Source organism: Pan troglodytes, chromosome 10, assembly GCF_028858775.2.
Source record: "Pan troglodytes isolate AG18354 chromosome 10, NHGRI_mPanTro3-v2.0_pri, whole genome shotgun sequence".
In the NCBI taxonomy this organism is placed as follows: Eukaryota; Metazoa; Chordata; class Mammalia; order Primates; family Hominidae; genus Pan; species Pan troglodytes.
The window spans coordinates 76,287,542-76,302,310 of NC_072408.2; the positions used below are offsets into that span (position 1 = coordinate 76,287,542).

General features: G+C 36.8%; 1 protein-coding gene across 19 annotated transcripts in view; it reads left to right on the top strand.

Annotated features, from left to right (window-relative positions):
* FRS2 (fibroblast growth factor receptor substrate 2) overlaps positions 1-14,769 on the top strand; it is a 115,403-nt gene that overhangs the window by 71,110 nt on the left and 29,524 nt on the right. For 8 of the 19 annotated variants that reach the window (XM_054663392.2, XM_016924915.4, XM_009425811.4 and 5 more), the window contains one exon: positions 2,565-2,632. The exons of 10 other annotated variants lie outside the window; for them this stretch is intronic. The gene's annotated coding sequence lies outside the window, so the exon portion shown is untranslated. Of the gene's footprint in view, positions 1-2,564; positions 2,633-5,311; positions 5,414-14,769 lie in introns of all 19 variants that reach the window. One more of the 19 variants, XM_063786917.1, reaches the window with a different exon arrangement.

A 14,769-nucleotide genomic window follows, 5' to 3' on the forward strand; every position in this document is an offset into this window, starting at 1 on the left:
GTGTTATTTTTGTTTTTTTATCCTTTTTTGTTAATCCCTACAGTGATGTGTTGATCTTAAATGAGGGCGTAAATGTGATGTATTTAAGATGTGAAGTAGCTTGAACAGTGGCAGCCCTGTATTACATGAGCATCATATTATTTTTCATAATCAGATAGTCTCTTTGCTTTGAAATGATTGCTGTTTAAGTGATTAATTTATAAAATATGGAGGGAAATGAAAGGATTAAAATAATTTGACCTCTTGGGCTCAAGCAATCCTCCCACCTAGAATATGGCTAATTTTTATAAATGTTCCATGTGTATTTAGAAAGAATGCAACTTTTTCAGTTATTAAGTACAGTGTTATATTTATGTCTAAGAACTTGTTAATTGTTCTCTTCATATCTTCTCTGTCTTGGTTTTGTTTTGGATTCGGGTTTAGTTTTATTTGGGGACTGATTTATGAGTTTCTCTAGTAAGAAAGACATGGTAATTAATGTCTCTCACCATGGCTATGGGTTTGTCAGTTTCTCCTTATAGATGTGTTAATTTTTGCTTTATTTATTTTGAATGTATGCTATTAAGTACATTAATAATAAGCCAAAATAATGAAACAATTTAGAATTAGAATTGTTTTATCTTTTTGTTGAATTGAATTTTTATCATTATGAAAGGGCCCTCTATCTGAACACACTTTTAGCCTTACAGTTTTTTTTTTTAATTGTTGTTATTGCCGTTTTCTTGGATTAATGTAGCTAGTATAGTTTTCTTTTGGTTACTGTGGTATTTTCATTCTTTTTTTTTTTTTTTTTTTTTGAGACGAAGTCTTACTCTGTTGCCCAGGCTGGAGTGTAGTGGCATGATCTCAGCTCACTGCAACCTCCATCTCCTGGGTTCAAGGAATTCTCGTGCCTCAACCTTCTGAGTAGCTGGGATTACGTGTGCGCACCACCATGCCTGGCTAATTTCTGTTTTTTAAGTAGAGATGGGGTTTCCCATTTTGGCCAGGCCAGTCTCGAATTCCTGACCTCAGGTGATCGCCCGCCTCAGCCTCCCAAAGTGCTGGGATTACAGGCGTGAGTCACCGCACCCGGCCAGTATTTTCATTCTTTAGTTTTTCATGTATTTTGGTTGGAGTTTTGTAAATAGAATAAGGTTGAGTTTTATTTTTGTTCTGAATGACAATCTTTATTTTTTAACTGGAGAACTTTAGTCAATTGTGTTACCAATAGATTTAGTTTTTTTTTTTAATTTTTTTTTTCTTTTTTGAGACAAGATCTCGCTCTGTTGCCCAGGCTGGAGTGCAGTAGCACGATCCTCTAGCCTCGATCTGCTGGACTCAACGATCCTCCCACCTCAGCCTCTCAAGTAGCTGGGACCACAGGCATGTGCTACTGTGCTGGGCTGATTTTTTAATTTTTTAGAGATGTTATCCCACTATGTTGCTTAAGTTGGTCTTGAATTCCTGGACTCAAGTGTTCCTACTGCCTCAGCCTCCCAAAGTATTGGAATTACAGATGTAAGCCACCATGCCCAGCTCTGATTTACATGTATTTCTGTCCCCTTCTGTGGTTTTTCTATTTATCCAATTCTTCCTCTCATTCTTGCCAGTCTTTTGTGTTGAGTTGGACATATATATTTGTCTCATTCCATCTCCTCTCCATACCTTGCATGCATGTATACTTGTTTATAATTAATATATTATTTATTCTTTTAGTGGTTGCTCTGGCTATTTTAACATACTTTTCTTAGGAAAGTCCAATTAATCAGTATCTTTAACCTATTCCTGAATAATGTAGTAACTTAGCATGCTCTGGTTGTCCTCCTCCCAACCTGTAACAGTGTTGTCTGTTATCTTAGTTTTGGCATATTCTTCTTATGCATACATACAGAATTTTAGACAAATTACTGTTTTAGGTAGTAAACCTTTGTTTAAATTTATTTACCTAATTACTGTTTTCTTGGCTTATTGTTCCTTTTTGGATCTGAGACCTTTCTTCTATGATAACTTTTTTTCTACCTGAGGTACGTTCTTTAGAATTTCCTTTAGTGAAGATCCTTTGGTGAAACAGACACTTTTTTCTTTGTTTAAAGATGTCTTTATTTCATCTTCATTCTTGAAAGGTAGTTTCTCTGTGTGTAGAATTCTGTTTTCTCATCATATTGAAGACATTATTCCAGTACTTTGACTGCTAGTATTGCTGTTGAAAAGTCTTAATTGCCCTTCCTTTGTAAGTAATAACCCTTTTATTTGGCTGTCTTAAGCCTTTTTTTTCCTTCCCATTTAGTGTTTTGCAGTTTTGTATAATGTATTGAGGCGTTATTTTTTTCATTCCATCATTTTATTTTTTGTAATCCCACTTAGGATTCTTTGGGCTTCCTGGATCTGAGGATAATAATAATGTCTTTGAATAATTGTGGAAAATTCTTAACCATTATCTCTTTGAATAATGCCTCTTATTTTCTCCTTCTATAACTCTAATTAGACATATAGTCTATTTTTCATGTTACTTATGCCTTTTCATCCTTTTTCGTCTCCACAAACTCATTTAAGAGCTGGCTTATAGTTATAAATTCTTGCAGGAGATTTTCTTCTTTCTACCGGCATCAAGATCAAGCAGGCAAGTTTACTTGCTGTCATCTTCTACAAGGTAGGTTTACTGCTCATTCATTTGTACTTTGTGGATTTTGGGATTTGCAACTGTATGCAAGGCAGTCTTGATCTATATAGTCTGTCTCCCGCAGTCTGCAGTTTTCTAAGCAGCATTATGAAATTACCTTAAAGTCAAGAGCCACCTTTCGTAGCTTTTTACATTTGTGCCAAAATAGGAAAATGTTTAATAATAAAATTTAAAAAACAAATTATATATATATATATAGCATTGCAGATTATATATATATACATATATATATAAAGCATTGCAGATTCCAGCAGTAGAGCCAGTCTGGACATCTAACTTACCATGTTGCTAGAAATAGAACTCCTTGATCCATTTCAAATAACATACAACTTACGTAAGGTTTGTATGAGAAACATAATACAGAATGCTAATCGGCGGTCTCCCATTAACAAAAAAAGGCCCTGGCCTTAAGTCTGGTAAATTCATGCCTTTTTATATGTTTAAGCTAAAATAAAATGATTCATGCCTTTTTATATGTTTAAGCTAAAATAAAATGATTCATGCCGTTTTATATGTTTAAGCTAAAATAAAATGTTTAAGGTAAGGGGTGTGTGGGGGGGTGGTATGTGTGTTTTAATTTCCTGCCTTATCCAACTAACTTCATGTCCATTTGAATTAAGATGGATTCTATTGGACTTCCTCTTTTATTCCTCACATTATACATTTGTCACCTTTTTCTCTTTGCAACAAAAATGGCATGTGTTAAGTTTATATTTTTAAAAATTTAGGTTCCCTTATATTATTCAGATGCATTATTTTCAAAACACATTCATAAAAAGTGATAATACCCTATCTATAATTATATTAATCTTTCAACTTCATAGTCTTAGTCTATTCTCCATGAGTTTATTTCTATATTTTGTTATGCAAATTCTCCACAAAATAACATAACATTTAGTTACACAGAGGCCCTCCTAGATGCCATGACACCCCGGTAGCAAGAGCACACCAAGAACCCAAATCTTGGTTTCTAATACAAGTTGATTATCCTTATCCTAAATGCTTGGGATCAGATGTGTTTTGGATTTCAAGGGTTTTGTTTTGTTTTGTTTTGTTTTGTTTTGTTTTGTTTTGAGACAGAGTCTCACTCTGTTGCCCAGGCTGGAGTGCAGTGGCATGATCTCAGCTCACTGCAACCTCTGCCTCCTAGGTTCAAGTGATTCTCCTGCCTCAGCCTCCCGAGTAGCTGGGATTACAGGCACATATCACCATGCCTGGCTAATTTTTTGTATTTTTAGTAGAGATGGGGGTTTCACCATGCTGGCCAGGCTGGTCTTGAACTCCTGGTCTCTTGATCTGCCCACCTTGGCCTCCGAAAGTGCTGGGATTACAGGCGTGAGCACCGTGCCCAGTTGGATTTCAGGGGGTTTTTTGGATTTCAAAGTATTTGCATATACATAATGAGATATCTTGGGGATGGGACTCAAGTCTAAACACAAAATTTATGTTTCATATATGCCTTTACACATAGCCTGAAGGTGATTTATACAATATTTTAAATAATTTTGTGCACGCATCATGTGAGGTCAGGTGTGAAATTTTCCACCTGTGGTGTCATGTTGGTGCTCAAAAATTCTCAGAATTTTCCAGTTAGGGATGCTGAATCTGTACCCTTCTCCTTTAAAAAGGACCAGGGTTCCTTGGAGAAATGGCTTAATCTAGGACTAGGGCAAGAAATAGACAAGATCCACTTTGGGAGGCCAAGGCGGGCAAATCACGAGGTCAGGAGTTCGAGACCAGCCTGGCCAACATGGTGAAACCCTGTCTCTACTAAAAATACAAAAAATTAGCTGGGCAGGGTGGCGGGCGCCTGTAACCCCAGCTACTCGGGAGGCTCAGGGAGGAGAATCGCTTGAACCCAGGAGGTGGAGGTTGCAGTGAGCCGAGATTGTGCCACTGCACTCCAGCCTGGGTGACAGTGTGGGACTCCGTCTCAAAAAAATAAAAATAAACACCGGGTGTGGTGGCTCACGCCTGTAATCCCAGCACTTTGGGAGGCCGAGGCGGGTGGATCATGAGGTCAGGAGATTGAGACCATCCTGGCTAACACAGTGAAACCTCGTCTCTACTAAAAATACAAAAAATTAGCTGGGTGTGGTGGTGCGCGCCTGTAGTCCCAGTTACTAGGGAGGCTGAGGCAGAAGAGTGACATGAACCCAGGAGGCAGAGCTTGCAGTGAGCCGAGATGGCTCCACTGCACTCCAGCCTGGACGACAAAGCGAGACTCCATCTCAAAAAAAATAAATAAAATTAAAAAAATTTTAAAAATAAAAATAACAAAACAGACAAGATCAGCTTAGAATATCTTGTAGTGCCAAAAAAAAAAAGTAAAGAAGGGCTTTAACAAAAAACCCACAAAATGGGACTATGTCAAAGGGGCATAGGAGTCACCTAAAAGAGCTAACAGTGATCAAAGTTGGAATAATTTGAAAAAGAAAATAAGTAAAGTATAAAGTAGTATTGAATTATAACTCAGAGTATAAAATAAATATCCACGGGCTGATACTGGTATGAATAAATGATTGAATAAATGAATAAATGAATAAATAAGTAAATGGAGAAGAGACAAATCTGTACAGAAGAACTCCAAATAATGTATGTCAATACTCCACTTTCATCATGGTGAAACACAACTCCCTAATCCTTAAGTGTGGGCTGTGCATGCCTTTCTTCCAAGAAGTACAGTACTTCCAAGAAGTGCAGAAGAGTTCGGGGAGAAGTAACTTCACAGTGGAGAAACCTGACAGCCAGGTAGGTTGTCAGGGGTAACATCAACAGTGATAAGTCATGTTGATAGTGTGTTTCAAGGGCTATGTTGTGATAAAAGTGGCACTTTATCTCTGTGATCCTCCTGTCCAAATCCCATACTCCCAGTCTAATTATGAGAAAAGCATCAAATTCCAAGAGAGGAGAGGCATTCTACAAAATACTTTACCAGTGCTCCTGAAAATGGTCAGGATTATCAAAAACAAGAAAAATCTGAAAAACCATTACTGCCAAGAGGATCCTTAAGAGACATGATGACTAAATGTAATGAAGTTTGTTTTTTAAAAAAACCACAAAACTGAGTCCCTCAAGAATTTTTTTAAACCTAGAAGTCACGTACTTTGCAACTTTTATTAGATTTTAGATCGCATCCCACTCTTGAATGCATATTTCCCCTGGAGCAACCCATGTTTTAAAAAATTTAGTAAAGGAGGATATCAGATAACCAGTTCTTACAAACAGGCCCAACATTTATTATGTTGCATTTGCTGCCATCTGAAGGCCTACTCACACAAATGGTAGAAAGTTGTGTTTATTAAAATCTTAACTTCTTTAATATTTCAAATTTTTAAACTTCAGGGTAAACAAAATACTTATGAAAATACTGACACTATACCTTAGAATGTATAATTTAACTGAAGGAAGCGTGTGTATGTGTGTTTGGCCTACTCTGTAAAAATAAAGAATATAGCATTAATATTATTAGGCCCAGTTAGTCTATTCTAGTATAGTTACTGGTACAAAAGTAACACTGGGCCAGGTGCAGTGGCTCACACCTGTAATCCTAGTACTTTAGGAAGCTGAGGCAAGTGGATCACTTGAGCCCGGGAGTTTGAGACCAGCCTGGCAACATGGCGAAACTCCTTCACTATTAAAAATACAAAAATTAGCCACATGCGGTGGCATATGTCTGTAGTCCCAGCTACTCGGGAGACTGAGGCAGGATGGTCACTTGAGCCCTGGAGGTGGAGGTTGCAGTGAGCCGAGATTGCACCACTGCACTCCAACCTGGGCGACAGGGTGAGACCCTGTCTCAAAAAAAAAACAAAAACAAAAACAAAAAAAAAAACACTGTATTATTGTAATTCAGGGGAAGTAGTTTTGATATAAATCTAATAACTTTATGTAAAAAGTCATCTTATTCTTTGATGTAATTCTAACAAATTTTTTATAATTTAAAGGGAGATACTGGTTTCAAATAAGTTATTTCTCCATTTTCAGAATAATTTTTCCTCACACACTCGAAAGATGATTTTATTATCTTTTTATTATTAAAGCTGATATTATCAGGGCCATATATTAAGAGCATTTATTGCCTCTACAACCAGATATAGGTGGCAGGGGGTTATGTTCTGAATATTTTTCTTTACTGACAGACATACTTAGTATAACAAACATATTAATTTGCAGCATTCTAATTAAAAAATGAAAATGTGCGTGCTGTCAGACCCAATCTTAAACAGGTTCAGCCTTATCAACTAGAGGAATTTAAAACCTTACTTTATGATGCCTTTATCTTTGATTTATAGTTGGTCGTTCGTATCCGTAGGTTCCACACCTGCAAATTCAATCAGCCACAGATTGAAATTATTTGAAATAGAAAGCAGTATAAAAAATATTACAAAATACAGCATAACAACTATTTAGATAGCATTTGTATTGTAAGTAATCTAGAGGTTATTTAAAGTATGCAGGAAAAAAGTATAAAGAAGAAAAAAGACTAGCTCTAAAATTCTTTATTTTTTCAAACAGATTTTTAATGAATCAGGGTATGTAAAGAAAGAAAATATTTAAACTAATATTGTTTGTAGCTAAACCATTATTTCATTGGTCTGTGATGTTCCAAACTTGTACCTTCCAACCATATGTAACCATGTTTCTATTTTCGCTGAAATAACTCAGTAGACCAAAGATGTTGGTGTTGGAATTGCATATGGCAGATAGTTCAAGTATATTCAAAGTAAATTCTAGTTAATATTAAGTACCTTTTAATGTTAGAAATTAAAAGAGCTTAGGAAAAGCTGTAGGATGAGAAATCCAATATAAACAGTTGTTTCAATCCTAGAGTATCTTCACCTTCACCCAGGCTCATCCCAGGACTGCAAAACGTCAAAGAATGAGCTAGCTTGGAGGAAATAATGTGGCTTGGATAATGACTCTTAGGCAGTTAACTTAACCAGATAGTGTCTTCAGGAGTTACATCTGCTATAATAACTATAATGCAAATGACAGTTTTTGAATCTATAGTACAAAAAGGAAAACATCAGGTACTACCTCAGTCTTATGAGTATACTTGCTCACATTGATAACAACATGGTAGCATTGCTTCTAAAAGAAATTTTGTGATACTGTATCTTAAATTTCATATTTTTCATGAGATAGCTGTCAGTTTACAGACAAATCTAAGTGATAATTTTGAGCCCCATTTTTACAAGTCATCTCAATAAGTAACTATTAAGTAACATATGTTAATAAGTAAAAATGTAAAAGCATTTGGTTGTAGTTTTATTGATATGTTTGCACATTGCAGAAATTCAGGAACAAATTTTATGAATACTTATGTTGCTATTTTTAAACAATATCTGATATTATTCATTCAACTAAAACTTATTAAGCATTTAATATCTGTCTGGCAATCTTCAGGCACCAAGGATATTTCGGTGAACAAAACAAAATCTTTGTCACTATGGAGTTTACGTTTTGTGGTGGCATTGGAGTGAAGAGCTAGGGAATAAAAAAACAAGTCAATATGTAGTATGCCACTTGGTGGTAAGTCATTTGGAGAATGACGTAGTAGGGAAAGAGGAAAAGGGTGTATCATCATGGGCTAGTGGGTAAGGGTTTATCTATTTCATATGTAGTGTGCTCAGGAAAATTCTTCAATAAATTGATTTGTGAGCAAAAACCTGAAGCAAGTGAAGGAGCAAGCTATACTGATACCTGGTAGAAGAGCATTCCAGGTACAAAGAACAGTAGTTGCAAAGGACCTGAGATAGGAACATAATTAGTGTATTCTAGAAACAGCAAGGAGGCCACTGTGGCTGGAGCAGAGTATGGAGAGAGAAGAATTTTAAGGTACATGATCAGTAGTGGAACAGGAGAGGCAGAAAATGATACTAAAAAATTAGGATCTCATAGAGACCATTGAAAAGTCCTTAATTTTTATTCTCAGAGGAATAGGGGGAGCCATTGCAGGCCTTTGTCAGGATAAATCGTGAACCACTTTGAAGTGGACAAAAAATGACAAATGGGTGTCCTGTCTAGCTCAGCCATTGAGTTTATCTCTGTCTCATTTTGTGGGCAGGGTCAGGGGGTGGAGAGGCTTTCTTTTTTTTTTTTTTTTTAAGAGTACTGGAACTTCTTAAAAATGCAATTGAATCATAAACATTGATGTAAAAATCCTCAACAAAACCAAATTCAGCAGCATATCAGTGGGATTATATACTATGATCAAGTGCGTCTTATTCCTGGAATGCAGGGATGGTTCAACATATGAAAATTGTTCAATGTAATATACACATTAAAAGAATGAATGGGAGAAAACCACATGATTGTGTCAATTGATGCAGAAAAAACATTTGACAAAATTCAGCATTCTTTCATGATTTAAAAAAACACTAAAACTAGAAGTAAAAGGAGCCAGGTGCAGTGGTTCATGTCTGTAATTTTAGCACTTTGAGGAGGCTGAGGTGGGTGAGTCACTTGAGATCAGGAGTTTGATACCAGCCTGGCCAACATGGTGAAACCCCATCTCTACTAAAAATATAAAAATTAGCTGGGCATAGTGGTGCGCACCTGTAATTCCAATTACTCAGGAGGCTGAGGCAGGAGAATCGCTTGAACCCGGGAGGAGGGGGTTGCAGTGAGCCGAGATCATGCCACTGCATTCCAGCCTGGGTGACAGCAAGACTCCATCTCGGAAAAAAAATTAATAATAAATAAATAAATAAAAGGAAACTATTTCAACATAGTAAAAGCCATATATGAAAAATACAGTGAATGTCATATTCAGTGGTGAAAGACTGAAAAGATTTTCCTCTAAGATCAGGAACAAGGCAAGAATTCCCACTTTCACCAATTCTATTAAATATCATACTGGATATTCCATCCAGAGCAATTAGGCAAGAAAAAGAAAAGGCATCCAAATTGGAAAGAAGTAAAGTGGTCTCTGTTTATAGATGATATGATCCTGTACATAGAAAACCCTGAAAAGTTAGCATTTTCATCTAACAATGAACAATACGAAAAAGAAATTAAGAAAACAATTTCATTTACAATAGCATCAAAAAGAATAAAATACAAATAACCAAAGAAGTGAAAGATTTTTACAATGAAAACTATGAAACATTGCTCAAAGAAATTAAATAAATGAAAAACATCTGATTTTCATGGATTGGAAGTCTTCATATTGTTAAGATGTGAATATTAAAAATAATCTACAGAATCATGCCATTCCTATCAAAACCACAATGATGATTTTTGCAAAATTAGAAACGCCCATTCTGCAATTCATATGGAATATCAAGGGACTCTCAATAGCTAAAACAATCTTGAAAAAGAAGAAGAAAGCTGGTGACTCACACTTCCTGATTTAAAAACTTACTACAAAGCTACAGTAATCAAACAGCATCGTATTGGCATAAATTTAGGCAGACATATAGCCCAATGGAATAGAGCAGAGAACCCAGAAATAGACCGATGTTGTGGCTCACACCTGTAATCCCAGCACTTTGGGAGGCCAAGGTGGGTGAATCATGAGGTCAGGAGTTCAAGACCAGCCTGGCCAACATGGTGAAACCCTGTCTCTACTAAAAATACAAAAAATTAGCTGGGTGTGGTGGCAGACGCCTATAATCTCAGCTATTCGAGAGGCTGAGCAGGAGAATTGCTTGAACCCAGGAGACGGAGGTTGCAGTGAGCTGAGATCGTGCCACTGCACTCCAGCCTGGGCGAGAGTGTGAGACCCTGTCTCAAAAAAAAAAAAAAAAAAAAAACCCCAGAAATAAACACTTGCGTATATGGTCAAATAATTTTTGACAAGGGTGCCAAGACTATTCAATGGGAAAGGAACAGTCTCTTCAACAAGTGATGCTGGAAAAACTGGATATCTACATACAAAATAATGGAGTTGGATCTTCACCTAGCACCATATACAAAAATTAACTTAAAATGAATCAAAAGTGTACAACTCTTGTAAGGAAATGTAGGGCGAATGCTTCATGACATTGGATTTGGCAGTGGTATCTTGGATGTAACACCAAAGGCACGGACAATACAAGAAAAAACTTCTGAAACTCAAAACCAAAAACTAATTTAAAAATGGGCCAAGGACTTGAATAGACATTACACTAAAGAAGATATACAAAGGCCAGTAAGCATATGAAAAGATGTTTAACATCACCAATTATTAGAAAAATGCAAATCAGAAATACAGTGAGATACTACCCTCACACTCATTAGGATGGCTACTTTTTTTTTTGGAGACAGAGTCTCGCTGTATTGCTCAGGCTGGTGCGCAGTGGTGTGATCTCGGCTCACTGCAACCTCCCCCTCGCAGATTCAAGTGATTCTTACGTCTCAGCCTCCCAAGTAGCTGGGACTATAGGTGTGCACCACCACACCTGGCTAATTTTTGTATTTTTATTAGAGGCAGGGTTTTGCTATGTTACCTGGGCTGGTCTTGAACTCCTGGCCTCAAGTGATCTGCTCACCTTGGCCTCCCAAAGTGCTGGGATTACAAGCATGTGACACCATGCCCGGCTAATTTTTGTATTTTGAGTAGAGATGGGGTTTTACCCTGTTGTCCAGGCTGGTCTTGAACTCCTATCCTCAAGTTTCACCTGGTTCAGCCTCCCAAAGTGCTGGGATTACAGGTGTGAGCCACTGCACCTGGCCAAGGATGGCTACTATTTTTTAAAAAATAGAAAGTAACAAATGTTGGTGAGGACGTGGAAAAATTGGAAACCTTATGCACTGTCGGTGAGAATATAAAATGGTACAGTTTCTGTGGAAAAGAGTATGGCTGTTTCTCAAAAAATTAAAAACAGAATTACCATATGATGCAGCAATTCAACTTCTGAGTATACCCAAAAGAACTGAAGGCAGTGTCTTGAGGTATTTGTACACCCATATCTATTTGTACAAAGTAGTCGAAGGTGGAAGCAACCCAAGTGTTCATTGACAGATGAATGGATAAGTAAAATGTGGTATATACATGCAGTGGAATATTATTCAGCCTTAAAAAGGAAGGAAATTCTGTAATATGCTACAACATGGATGAACCTTGAAGACATTATGCAAAGTGAAATAAGCCAGTCACACAAAGACAAATGCTATGTGATTCTACTTATGTGAAGGAGTTAGTATAGTCAAAATCAGAGAGAAAGTAGAATGGTTTTGTCAGGGGATAGGGGGAGGAGGGAGTTACTGTTTAACGGCCGTGGAGTTTCAGTTTTACAAGATGAAAAGAAGCCTAGGCAACATAGTGAGACCTCGCCTCTACAAAACATTAAAAAGTTAACCGCACGTGGTGGGATGTACCTGTGGTCCTAGCTAATTGAGAGGCTGAGATGAGAGAATCCCTTGAGCCTAGGCTGTCAAGGCTGCAGTGAGCTATGGTCACATCACTGCCCTCCTGCCTAGTTGACAGAGTGAGACCCTGTCTCAAAAAGAAAAAAAGAATTACGAGATGGATGATGGATAGTTAAGATGGTAAATTTTATGTGTATTTTACCACAATAAAAAAGTAGAAAATGCAATTAAATCTTATTCATAGAAATAAATATAAATTATACCCAGTGGAATGCAGTTGATTACTGCCCTGTGAATATGCCTGTTTTGCATCTATTTGTAAATTTCTTTCAGAACTCCTTATTCCCTGTGTATGTGTAGTTCTTGGAATGTTCCGAACCAGTTGTAACATCTTACTAATTCCATTATTAATGAGTTAAATTGTATCTTTGGCATATGTTTGTTTTACTGTTTTCTCAGAGTCATGAATTTTACCATTTTTAGAAAAATGTATCCATTAATACTTTTTTTTTTTTTTTTTTTTTTTTGTGAGTCAGGGTCTTGCTTTCTCACCCAGGCTAGAGTACAATGGCACAGTCATGGCTCACACAGCCTCTGACTTCTGGGCTCAAGGGATCCTTCCATCTCAGCCTCCTAATAAATAAGTAGCTAGGACTACAGGTGCATACCACCACATCTGGCTAAGTTTTTTTAATTATTATTTTTTAGAGATGGGTTCTTGCGATGTTGCCCAGGCTGGTCTTAAACTCCTGGCCCCAAGTGATCTACCCACCTTAGCCTCCCGAGTTGCTGGAATTACAGGCGTAAGCCACTGCACCAAGCTCCTGTATTAATACTTTTTAACAGAATTAATCTGGTTGCTGTGTTGAGAAAAGACTAGAGCAGGACAATCAGAGGCAAAGACCAATTAGAAGGCTGTTGGAAAAATTCATAAAGAAATGTTGGTAACTTGGACCAGAGAAGTAATAGTTTCGAAATGGTAAGCAGTAGTTGAACTTGGATATATTTTGAAGATACATCTGAAAGGATTGATGGATTGGATATGGGATGTGAGAGAGTAAGGTGTGAAGGATGACTGCAAGATTTTTGGATATTAATCTTAATGAAATGTGTAAGTAATTCCTTCTCAAACATTTTTAGGTTGGTAACTTTTATTTTCGATTCTTAGGAGTTTAGTTGGTTTGACTAAGAAATGTAAAAGCTGGTGATCGTGGCTCTTTTCTCATAAGGTATCTTTTCCACTGATTATAGTGTAATATATAATTACTGTATTGAAAACATCAATAACAGCTGCTTAAGTCAGGGTTCTGGCAGGAACCCTGTAATGGAAAAGAATTTAATAAAGGGATTATTTACACATTATGGGCAGGTTAAGGGAAATCAGCAAGTGATATTGGCCAGGTTTGCTGGGAACACCAGGCTGTTAGGAACAGCTCTTAACACTCCTAGGTGTCTAGAAGGGGACAGAGAGAAGAAGTGGTTACCTGAATCAGCAAGAGCTATAAGTATGTGAGAGAGCTGCCTAACAGGGGCCATTACTAGAACCTCAGTAAGGAAGGGAACCACAGCCAATCTGGTCTGCTGGTGCCTCCATGCAGGTGAGGCTCCTAGGGTGCAGAGTAGAGTAGAGAAGGTAAGAGAGTGGCTTTGGAGGGTCAAATGGAAAATATACAGCATTACAGATAACTTTTAAGCCCTACCTTAAAACAAACAAATACACTTATGTGCTTCAAGTTTAAAAATAGAGAAATGAAGAACATAATTATTTAGTGGTAGAAAGTTATAAAAACTCTGTTGGGTAGGTTTTAATGACATTAAACAGAATTAGTACAGCTAAAAATCAACCATAAAATTTCGTGAAGTCTTTAGAGGTTTTATATCATATTAAATGTTTTACTTTGGACTTACAAAGTTAAAAATGCTTTTTATCTTTTTTATGTGTTTTACTTAGAATTAATTGAATATAATATTTTATAACTTCAGAAATAATAACTTAAGAAATATGCTTTATATTTCTTAAGTATTTAAAAGCTGTTTTGTTGTGTCTTTTTGTTCCCTTTAATGTAAAGTAGTTCAGATTTAGTTTAGTCCTTGAAATTTATTTCAATTGAAAAAAAGCTCAAATCATCACGTCTAACTTTGTTGTGGTTAGACAAATTAAATTTTGCGTATTTAATTCATTTTGTTTTTAGAGACAAAATTAAATTTTGCGTATTTAATTCATTTTGTTTTTAGAGACAACATCACACTTCTTAACCAGTAATGGACTCTACTGAAACACTGTCAGTGATTGGGAACTCAGCATTTAAAGGGAACTCAGTTCTTTGTTGGGCAGATAGAAGTTTGTTCCATTTGCATAGACTTCTATGGTTTGGTCTGTCTCCTATTTCAGGAGCAAATCAAGCCTATTATTCCATAAGATGGAAATTTGAAGACAGTTGTCTGTCTCTGTTCTGCTCTTCCATATTGCTAAATATTTTCTTCTCCACACTGGTTTCTACAGTCTTACCTTATTGATTCAACAATGTTCTTTCTGTCCCATCTCACCTTGCCTCAGTCTTCCCCTAGGCTTCTGTGATACCACACTCTTGGGGGTTGTCCTCTTGTTTCTTGGAGAGTGAATGTCCAGTCTCCTTGTGGGCTTTTTTCACAATTCCTTTAGATGTTGGTGTTTCTGAGCTGCTGTAGGTCTTACTTTTCTTCACACTGGGCAGTCTCATCTGTCCGTATGCTTGGATCTGTAAGTTGATGGCTCCCAAATCTCTCTCCCATCTCCACACCTGTATTTCTATTTGTTGAGCATCTCCATT